Below are 9,406 nucleotides of genomic sequence, written 5' to 3' on the forward strand. Positions count from 1 at the left end.
GGGTGGTGGGCGAGCAGACGCCCCTTGTAAAGCTGGGCCTTAAAGCTTGACTCAGGCTGTGCCCTTGTGAACGACCAACCCGTGGGAGTCCTGGGCAGCCGGACGTAGCTGTTCACACTCTCCCTACCCTGCCATTTGTCAGTTCAGGTGTCACTAGGCAGTAAGTTGACCTGGCTTGGGGAATAAGTAGACAAGAGTCGTGGACTGGGGCATGGAACTGGAAGAGGGTGGGGGTGGTGGTCTTGTCTTAGAGCCTCCCTCTGCTGGGAGAATGAAAGAAAATAGTATCCTTAATAATATGATTCCAATTCCCCAATTACTGAGTGATCTTCTTTAAGTGATCCTTTTCTTTCTCTAAGATACAGGCTGTTTCAAGAAATTTTTTCCTTCTAAAAGGCCAGTTACTGAGTAGGTAACTCCCAACAATCGTGCTACCCAGGAAATCGCAATTCTCTGACTAGAAGGCTAGATTTCAAAAATCCCACTGGCTAGGGAATTCAAAACGCCACCCCTTTCTTCTACATCGGAAGTTGGGGGTTCAAGATGAGTGTCTTTGAACTCCCTTCTCAGGCTACAGCCCCTGCTGCTTGAGAATGAAAGCTCATCATTAGCGACTCTGGTTTCTGACCTGTGTTCAAAAAAAGGAAACAGAAAAGGCACGAGGTTCCAGGAACTTGAAGTCTACGGACCTCAGAGCACCTGGCCAAGAGCATAGAGCTACATTATAGGCTTTTCCTTCAAGTTATTGTATTCCTGGGTTGGTGAGAGAAATCACCTTCCCCGACCCCCAAGGGAAAAAAAAAAGTCCATTTTGCTACACTCCAATCTAGAAGTCTAAGAGAAAGTCAAAAATTAAAAAAAAAAAGTGAGTGACTAGCTTGCTTTTATAGAAGGGTAGCTCTTCTATTAAGAGTCCAGCTTCCCTGACTTTCAGTCTCCAATGATTCTGGAGACTGCTTCAGTTATTGGAAGTCAATAAGAGGAGCTCTTTGTGTCCTCTCAGCAAATTGACAGACTCCTGTCAACTTCCATGGGAGATAACCTTCAGGCAAAGGTCCATGCCCTGTAATTTCATCCAGTTGACTAGGAAACAACAGTAATCAGGGACTCTCTGGACCAACCCCAAAGCCTTTTCCCACTCTCAACTTCCTCCTTCTCACTTGTGGGCTATTCAAGGAGTAAAACCCCACTGAAGATGAAGTCTGTGCCTTCCATGGCCCTGCTCATTGATAAAATATGCCATTTCTCTGTGAAGATTTGGGGGTAAGAGAAAGAGGAAGGTGAGTCAAAGATTTATCTTCCTATTACCACCAGTCAAATCCAGACCTTATCAACTGAATAATAATGAAATCAATTCACATAGAACTCAAAACCCTATGAGATGGGTAGCTCAAGAATTATTTTCTCTTTTTTATAAAAGAGGAAATAGGCTCAAAGAGGTTTATAAAATCACAGATTTTTAAATCTGTGAAAGCTGAAGGGAAGATTAGACACCCCCCACCTCTAATTCTAACCTACTCCTTTAATAGATGGGGAAACTGCGTGTAAAAGAAATTAAATGAATTGCCCAAAGTTATTTATCTGGTAAGATAAGATGTGGAACCAGGTTCCATTTTTTTAAAAAAAGTTTTTATTGATGTCTCTTGTTGTTTACACAATAATTGTTTCTCTCAGTAACCCTCACTCTCCCAGAGAACCATTCTAAATAAAAAGATACTATTTTTAAAAACAAACAAACAAAAAGAAAATGGCAAACTGATCAGTACAATGTCCAACCCGAACATGTGAGAGGGTAGATTGGGAATATCTTCTCATATCTCTTCTTTCAAGTCATGTTTGCTCTTCTGTACTTTTGCTACATTCACCTTGGACTTTTTGTATGTGTGATTGTTTTTTCCACTTACATTGTCCACTTACATTGTGTATGTTGTTTTCTTGACTCAACTTACAATTAGTTCATGTAGAACTTTCCATGATACCCTGTACTTGTCACAGTCATCATTTCTTATAATACATTAATATTCCATTACATTTATGCACCACCATTTGTTTAGCCATTCTGCAATAGAGGGACATCTAGTTTGTTTTCCATTCTTTGTTATCACAAAAAATGTTGCAATAAATGGATATGGGGCCTTTCTTCTTATTGATGGCTTCCTTGGGGCATAAGCCCATAATGGAATCTCTGGGACAAGGATATAGACATTTTAGTTACATTATTTACATAATTACAAATTGATTTCCAAAATGGTTTCACCAATTCATGGCTGCATCAACTATGCATTAGTATGCCTATCATCTCATATCCCCTCCAATATTAACTATTGCTGCTTTGTGTCATCTTTGTCAGTTTTTAGTATGTGAGGTGAAACATTAGAGTTGTTTTTTATTTTGTTTTTCTATTATTATTAGTCTGGAACATTCTTTCTTGTGGTTGTGAATACTTTGCAAGTCTTTTAAGAACTGTTCGTTATATTCTTTGACTACTTATCTATTGAGGAAAGGTTATTAGTTTTATATACATGCATGTATATTTACATGCATATACCTGTATATAGGTGTATATAGACACAGACAACGTCTATACATGCACATGTCTATACATATCTATATACACATTATATATAAACATACATACATATAGATATAATTGCTTATATATAGGACACCAAACCCTTATCAGAGAAATCTAATACAAAGATTTTTTGCCCATTCTACCATTTGCCTTCTTATCTTTGGTACATTTATTTTGTCTGTGCAGAAGCTTTTCAGTTTCTTGTAGTCAAAGTTATCTATTTTATCTGTTGTAATTTCCTCTATCCCTTGTTCAGTTAAGGATATCTCTCCTATCCACAAAGGTGAGAGGTATATGATACGTTTTTCTTCTAACATTTTGGTAGTAGGATCTTTATTATTAATATTGCATATTCATTTAGAATGCATTGTAGAGTTTGGTGTAAGGTATTTGTCTATTCCCTTTTTTTTTTTTTTTTTTAGTGAGGCAATTGGGGTTAAGTGACTTGCCCAGGGTCACACAGCTAGTAAGTGTTAAGTATCTGAGGGCGGATTTGAACTCAGGTACTCCTGACTCCAGGGCCTGTGCTCTATCCATTGCGCCACCTAGCTGCGTATTTTTCTATTCCTAATCTCTGCCAAGTTACTTTCCAATCATCTAGCAATTTTATCAGAGAGTTATTTTCTGATTCATCTTTGATCTGTTCCATTGATCTACCAATGGTGATCCTAGAAACCAGGTCCATGCAAACATATTTCTCCAAGAATCAAGTTTTGTTAATGCAGCAACCAAAATAGCCACAACATAACAGAATTTTGAATTTTCATCAAATATAATTAAAAAACACATTTGATTTCATCAAGCATAATCAAACAAATACCATCTGAACACATACAGTGACACATTGTAACACGAACTGATCCAGACATACACACAAAGGCTCCAGCAATCATTCTTAGTATTGTCCTCATATGCATTTCTAATCTACTTTTAGGAAGAAAGGAAAAATGCATCTGACCTCCCAGTAGGTCGGCTTTATACCCTGAGAGCTAATGACTAAAACTGGCTTCTCCTTTTATATAAACTTCCTACTCTTTTCCAAACTTTCAAAAGCTCCCATCCCAGTGACATTACAAACCCAGTACAATGTGACCTGAACCTACTCTTTCAATTTTATTTTTCTTTTTGTAACCTAAGTTATAATCAAAGCTAACTACTCCCCTTGATATGTCCCTTTGATATCCCTTGATTTTCCACATTTGTCTTTCTTCATCAGGTTTTCTCACATTTAGGATATTCTTATTCCTTGAATTCTCCCCCTTAAAGATTCCCTCCCCTTCCTATTTCCACTTAATTTTCCTGTTTTCTCACTACCCTCTCCCCATAGGAAGAAGTGATCTTTGCTTCCTAAGGACACTCTGTAACACTTTTATGGATATAACATTTTCATTTTTATCATATTTACATACCTGGCTTATTTTAACTAGCAGATCATAAACTCTTCTGTTATTCACCAGTGTTATTTATAAACTTTTCTGTACTTACCAGTGGCCTAAAATAATGCTTTGCATGGTAGGTGCTTTGCATAGCAGATAGATATGCCACGAAAAGACCTTAGAAATGATCTAAGACTGGAATCTAATTTTGCAAATGCACAGAAAGAAGGAAAGACACTTGTCCAAAGCCACATATCTTATTACAAAGGTGCAGTTTTGTTATTTTTTACTTCCTCTCTGGTCTTCTTTCTCTCCTTATCTTTTTCCCACCTCTCTTCCACTTGAATGGATCATCCTCAAACAGTTTTTTTTCTGTCCTGATCAGTCTTTTCTAATCCAAGACTAATATTAATAGTTGTTGTTGTTCAGTTGTTTCAATTGCGTCTGACTTGGTGACCCCATTTGGGGTTTTGTTAGTTTTTTTGTTGGGTGGTGTTGTCGTTATTGTTGTTGTTTTGGCAGAGATACTGGAGTGGTTTGCAAAACATTTCTTTCTTTAGCTTGTTTTACAAATGAGGAACTGAAGCAAGCAGGGTTAAGTGACTTGCCCTGAAGCCAGATTTGAACTCAAGATGTCTTCCTGACGTCAGGTCCAGCACTCTATCCACTGTTCCACCTAACTGCCCAATAAATTCATAATAATAGCTGATATTACTATAGCACTTACTATGTGCCAGGCACTATGCTAACTAAGCACTTTAGAATTACTTCCTCATTTGATCCTCATAATAACCCTAGGAGGTAGGTGTTAGAATTATCTCCATTTTATAGGTGAGGAAACGAAGGCAAACAGAAGTTAAGTAACTTGCTTAAGGTCACACAGATAGTAGGTGCCCAAGTTAGGATTTAAATTCAGATCTATCCTAATTCCAGGCTCAGTGCTCAAACCAGAGTGTCACCTAGCTGACCCAGAATGCATAGGACTAACCCTAGTCTATATGGATCAGCAATTGTCTTGCGTACAATAATGTTAATTTGGTTTGATATAACAATCCAGGAGGCCATTCCACACTGGTTAGACATCAGTTCATTCCTTTCTCTCATGTTATTCCACGTTAATAGTTACATAATCTCAGAGTTGAAGGGAGTGTTACAGATTATTTTATCTATCCCTCTTGTTTTACAAGTGATAAAATTAAAGCTCATCGGGGTGAAATGATTGTTCAAGATCACAAAGATAAGTAAACATGATAGTAAGTAGCAAAACCAGGTTTTAAGACAGGTCCTGTCTTAAAATCATTACTCTGGCATATTACTTAGAACAACCTTGTAAGGAAAATACTTTGCAAACTTTATAGCACTATGTACATAAGAATTATTATTGAGAATAATAAAGATATTAACATTAAACAGTTTATTTAGCTATCCACTGCTGGGCCAATCATTGTCATTTGTTAAAATGGCAGTTCCTGACACTTAACATCATTTCCATCAAAGACCAGTGACCACTTCCACTTCTGGTAATCTAACCTACATTTACTGGGAAGACAAATGGAAGATAGCCTTCCAGACTCAGTTTTAATCAATGTGAATTTATAGTCATGACCCATATACTATATATCTTTCCATATTCCTACATTTCATAGGATTAGATTACAGGACTGTAGATATGTAGCTGGAAGAATGCTCAGAGGTCATCTAATCCAACCTCTTTATTTTGAGTAAACTATCTGTAACAACAACAACAACAACAATAATAAATAAAAATAACTTAAAATAATTACATCTATATGCACATATACATACATACACGTGAATATACATATCCTAACAAGTGGGACTTGAACCCAGGGAACCCAGAAGTAGGAATTGAACTCCAAAGCCAGAGTTCTTTGTATTGTATCAGATTTGTAATCTCAGAAGACCTGAAGTAAATTCTTTGGACAACATTTTAGTTAATGCAGAAGATTCTGAACATCACACCTAATTAATTTGTGTTCCTAGCCCATCTTCAAGAGCATTACAACCATATAAAAGTGAGAAGTCTGTCTTTTAATTTCTCATTCATTTGGAGGGGCCAGCAGAGAGTAAGACTAAATCCCCAGAAAACGCACATAATGCTATCAGGGAAGGGGAGGACTCTTACCATCTGCAGAAATGTCTATGGTTTGTGAAATACTTTGAGAAGTTTATCTTTCAGCCCAAAATATTTTCTAAAGGCTTTAGGTAATTATATACTAACTAACAGGAATTCTAGGAACCATAGAGGTTTCCTGACACCACACCTTGCTGATTTCTATGTTTTGGGAAATGATGCTCCTGAGGGGATGCAATAGAAGTTGCTTCTTTTCTGATGGACCTCTGAACTAGCCCTACTTGGACATAGCCTACTTGTTTTGATGAACTTTCATGAGTTAATTGGAAGTGAAGTTAGGACTCCAAATTGGGTCATAAATCTGTATTCATGTCCAGCCAACCCCAAGAAAGCAAATTATTTCTGTTTTGGGAATATTGGTTAGTGGGCCTAGAGGAGATTAAAGAACTTGTTTGCAGAAATAACCTAAATTAGAAAATAGGTACATAAAAGACATGAGAAGTAATAGTGGAAAGAGTATGAGTTGGGTTTTTTTTGGTTTTTTTTGGTTTTTGGGGGGGCAATGGAGGTTAAGTGACTTGCCCAGGGTCACACAGCTAGTGTCAAGTGTCTGAGGCTGGATTTGAATTCAAATACTCCTGACTCCAGGGCCGGTACTTTATCCACTGTGCCACCTAGCTGCCCTGAGATTTTGAAAGGATTTGGATTCCAATCCCCACCCTGAAACTTACTAGCTGCATAAACTTGAAAAAGTAATTTTTCCTCTCTGGGCCTCAGTTTCTTCATTTGTAAAATGAAGGGAATAAACTAGGCCATCGTCAATTGGTCAGGTCCATCTTCTTACCCCACAAAGGGTACTATTTTCCCAATGCCCACTAGGTGGCACAAGGAGACAATCAAAACTGCCGCTCAGTGGCTTTGACACTGATTTTTGAGTAGCACTGAGAACAATTTATATGTAAGTGACTCAGTTGGAATTCCATATTTTGACCAAATGTAGCAATATCAGCTATATATGTAAGCTATAGTACCTATTCTACGTTAATTATGTTACAGCTACAGATGGGAGGACATTTCCATCCAATTCAACATTTACTAAGGGCATGAGACAAATCTATAACTTCTCAGTGTCACGTGTACCCAATATATACCCATTCCATCAGGAACTATATTTTCTGTGATGCCCTAGGCCCCAAGTCTGGTTTAAGGACAGAGGAATTTCCACCACACACTGTTCCTTTGAGGGGATGTTGTGACAGTAAGAAGAAAGGCATATGGGTATGCATAGGGTTCCAATTTATGGAGCCAAGTGGAATTAGAGCAGAAGGCTGAAATGAGGTGACATTTAGTGGTTTTTGTAAACCTTAAAGCGATTATATAAATGTTAGCCATTATTATTATTAGCTATTATTAACAAATATGTTGAACTATTTTCTTGAGTTTGCAGAGTAGAACCTGGATAAAACAGAACTTTTTTTTCTGGAATTAAGAAATAAAGCAAACATTTCCATAACATAGTAGAATAGAAAAATAGGTGACATACATGAAACTGAACATCTATTTTTTACAACTTGTTATTCCTATAAAACATATAATAAAGTTGTTATGTAACTTTTTTCTTCTTTTTCTTCCCTTCTTTCCCTCCCAAGATGCTTAGCATTAGGCACAAATATATATGTATGTATGTATGCATACATGTAAAAATACTTATATTTATCAGTTCTTTCTTTGGATGCAGATATGTCTTGTTTCATATGTTCTTTGTAGTTAATTTGGGTATTTATAATAGTCAAAGTGACCTTTTCACTCAAAGTTGTTCTTAAAACAATATCATTGTTACTGTAAAGTAGAACTTTCTTTCCAGATCGTTTGTTTTGATGGGGGAAAAGAAAACAGAAACTCACGTGAAAAGATTACTGAGATTGTTTCTAATCTTTGTTTTATTTCTTTTTCGGTCTGAAATAAATGCTTTCTATGAATTCCATGCTGTGGTTTGCCTAGTCTTGTTGTTGTTATTGTTAGCTATTAATCCATCCGTTAATTAGCAAGGATTCATGAGGTATTTACCATGTGCTAGGCATGGTGTTAAGAACTGGATGGCAGGGGCAGCTGGGTGGCGCAGTGGATAGAGTACTGGCCCTGGAATCAGGAGTACCTGAGTTCAGATCCGACCTCAGACACTTAACACTTACTAGCTGTGTGACCCTGGGCAAGTCACTTAACCCCAATTGCCTCACTAAAAAAAAAAAAAAAGAATTGGATGGCATAATAAATTTAGTATTTAGTACCAAGTTTACAGATGAAGACCCTAGTATCACAATGGAATGTGGACTTGAGTTATAATCAAGGTGAATTTATTTGCAGAACACCCCAAACTGAACCTAGTGATCCTTTGGGAACTCCGGTGGAGTAAAATAAAAGGCTGTCCTTAATTATATAAATGATCCTGTGCCAGGCATAGAATAAATGAATTAAAATCATTTATCAAACACTTATGTGCGAAGCACTGTTCTAAGCACTGAGGATACAAATAGAAAAGCCAAGAAAGTCCTTGATTTCAAGAAGCTTATATGCTAATTATAGAGAGAACGCATATAGGAGATTTGAGTCAGATAGAAACATTGGTTTAGCAATAAAGTAGAGAGTAATACTCTTCATTAATGTTGTTTTCACTGATAAAAATCATATCTGTTTCTGACTTTGAACTTATTTGACAGTTCCAAGGACTTTCTTTCTGGTCAATAACTCTTTTCTGAGTCTTCAGTAGCTGTGGCTGCTGAGGAGGCAGGGCCTGAGCACTTCCAAAAACAATTGACAGACCCTGTTCTATAGAGTTTGCTTCCCAGATTGATGGCTGTGGGGGCTGGGCTGAAAGCAAGACAAATAATCTTAGGGACAGTGACATTCCTTGATCTACACATTGGTAGCAGTTGGTCAGTGATTGGTGTTGGTGGTGGCAAGGAAGGTTAGTCCCCTTCTACACAGGGGACTGCTCTCAATGTTAGAGGAGGTGGGTGGGGATATAGTTGGGGGGGGGGAACTAAGATGAAAGTAGGGCTAATCTGTTGGCCCATGACAATACAAAGACAAAAATGTAACAGTCCTTTAGCTCAAAGACAGTTAACTAGGTAGCACTGTGAATAGATCACTAACAGGGAACTACAACATACAGAGATAAGTAAATACAAGATAATGTGGAGAGGGACATAGTATTGACAATTGGAAGGACTCAGGGAAGTTTTATTGGAAAAAATGACATTTGAAATAGGCATGGAAGGAATATAAGGATTCTGAGAATTGGAGACAAGGAAGGAACTCATTCCAGGCATAGAGGAAGGCTTATGTGAATGAATGTATGGA

This window comes from Dromiciops gliroides, chromosome 4, assembly GCF_019393635.1.
Source record: "Dromiciops gliroides isolate mDroGli1 chromosome 4, mDroGli1.pri, whole genome shotgun sequence".
Lineage (NCBI taxonomy): Eukaryota > Metazoa > Chordata > Mammalia > Microbiotheria > Microbiotheriidae > Dromiciops > Dromiciops gliroides.